This window comes from Capsicum annuum, chromosome 11 (genome assembly GCF_002878395.1).
Source record: "Capsicum annuum cultivar UCD-10X-F1 chromosome 11, UCD10Xv1.1, whole genome shotgun sequence".
Classification (NCBI taxonomy): Eukaryota; Viridiplantae; Streptophyta; class Magnoliopsida; order Solanales; family Solanaceae; genus Capsicum; species Capsicum annuum.
Genome location: NC_061121.1, coordinates 111842314 through 111844803, shown reverse-complemented (window position 1 = coordinate 111844803; position 2490 = coordinate 111842314). Strand labels below are relative to the sequence as shown.

The window sequence follows — 2490 nt, the reverse complement described above, 5'->3', positions numbered from 1 at the left end:
TCGATCACCTTCTTCCTCTTTTTCAACACTGTCATTACTTCTTGTACCTGAATATTAGATAATCATGCAGATAAAATAACAAGTAAGGTATCATTATCACCAAGGTAAACATATTTAAAGTGAGGAAGAAGAACATTAATCTCTAATTTTAGAGCTTTATCAATTAAAGCTTTAGGGGATGGACCAATTGGCCTATTCAATGGCTCAAAAGGCAATTTTCTTGTTTCAATAAGTGTCGAATTCATGACTTAGACTAATGCCAATGTTTCCACATCACCTTAAAGATCATGACCTACCAAATCTCTCTCTAAGGGATCATATGTCAATATCAAGCTCTGATCAAACTCAAGATCAATAACAGATATGACCAATAACTCTTCATATATAGTTGGCAATTTTAGCGCTTTGTACACATAAAACCCTCCACTTTATCGTGCGCTCTCATTTTCATTTTCCCTTATTCTGTATCAATTAATGATTTTCTTATTTCTAAGAAAGGTTATCCCTAAATAAATGGAACAACATGATCAACTTCGAAGTCAAGAATTACAAAATCCACCAAAAAAATTAAGGACCCCACTTGCACCAAGAAATATTTGATAATACCTTCAGGCCTAGCAAGGGACCTATATGCCAATTGTAAGAAAATAGTAGTGGGTTTAGGATTCCCATGATCTATCTTTCGCTACCATGATGTAGGCATAAGATTGATGCATGCCCCCAAATCACATAATCTACGCGCACTAATGGTCTGTCCAATGGTAATCTACAAAGTGAAACTACCTGGATCCTTTAGCTTCATGGGTAATTTATTTTGAATCTTGGATGTGTACTCCTCAGTATGTGCAACTGTGGCATATTCAGTTAACCTATTCTTATTTGCAACTATATCCTTCAAGTATTTTGCACATTTTTGCAAACTCTGTAGAATGTCAACAAGAGGTAAATTTATATGAATTTGCTTTAGAAGATCTAAAAACTTCTTGTAACTCGCCTCATCTTGATGTTTCCTTGCCCTTTGAGGAAATGGTAAGGGGAGAGCTTTTTCTCCACATGAATTTCATCACTTTCCGCTTTTTCATTGACTTTTTTCTCTGTATTTTCTTTAGAACCATCATCAGTGACTGTGGGGCTCACCTGCTCCTAAACTATCTCCTTAGTTTGTAGCACACTCCTTGTTGTAACTGCATTCACCTTCTTAAGATTTGTCTCTATATCGCTAGGTAATGCTCTTTGAGGTCTTGTATTCTATTCTCCTGCAATTTAACCCTGCTACAACTCTAGATTTCTGATAAGCAATTATTGACTCTTCAACTCTGTTGCAAACTGTGCCTGTTGAGTCTTTATTTCTGCTGCAAACTGTGTTTGTTTAGACGTAAACTGCTTTATTAACTCCTCCATATTGCTAGCTTGAGCAGTTGCCTGATTATTCTAAGCTGGCTATTGATTTGGTTGCACTAGTCCCTTGTACTGATTTGAATTCTGTGCTTGATTCCCACCCCATAAGAAATTGGAATGGTTCCTCCTGTTCTAATTGTATGTGTTACAAAAATTCTATTTTCCTTGACTATTTGTATTTCCCACATAGTTGACAGAATCTAAATTATCCATACAAATGTCTGCTACATGCTCACCACTTCCACAACCTTACACCAAGAATTTGTCGTTTAGACTACATTAGCTACGGCTACTATGTGTGTAACACCCAACTTTATGTTATTGAGTTGAGTATATGATTTTATATTGCTACGATCTGTGCCTATAATGAGGTGAACTGTTCACCTCTAATAACCCTGCAACCTTCTTAGAAATACTTCTCAAATAAGCATGCCAATCAGGATTCCCTTGTGAAATCCGATTCATCAGTATGTACGATTCTTCATTAGTCTTTTCGAGAGCCTGTCCACCTGAATCCAAGAGAATCTTTGTATTTTGCTCCAATCCCTCAATGAAAGTTGAACAAGAATATCTTTGGTTTGATAATGGTGAGGGCAATTTCTAAGAATACCCTTAAATTTCTCCTAAGCTTGGAAGAGATTCTCTCCTTCTTTCTGTCTGAAACTCAAGATCTCACTTCTCTAACGTGAAGTCTTCCTAAATGGAAAGAATTGAATAAGGAATTTATGAGCTAGATCTTCCCATAAAGTAATAGAGAGTGGTGGTTCAGCATGTAAACAACCTTTTTGCTTCCCCCATTAGGGAAAAAGAAAAGAGTGTCAATCTGACATAATAAGAACTTGCCCCTTCAGGAATGTAAGTATCGTTTATTTCCAGGAAGGTCTGTATATGCTGCAGTGGATCTTCGTGTGAAAGGCCATGAAATTGACCCACTGAATTCAGTAATTGCACCATATTCAGCTTTAATTCAAATTGACCACCTGGTTTGAGCTTACGAATACTATTTATCACATGGTTCGTGAGTGGGATTGCCAACTCATGAATAGGTCTAGCAGCTGGTTGAGTAGGAATAACTGGAATAACCAGAGTCTG

The 2490-nt window shown here is 36.8% G+C and overlaps 1 non-coding gene across 1 annotated transcript; it reads left to right on the top strand.

The window, feature by feature from the left end:
• Window positions 1-1978: 1978 nt before the first annotated feature.
• Window positions 1979-2083, top strand: LOC124889031. Its single transcript, XR_007047649.1, has one exon. It is a non-coding gene; the product is annotated as a small nucleolar RNA R71 (small nucleolar RNA).
• Window positions 2084-2490: the final 407 nt, after the last annotated feature.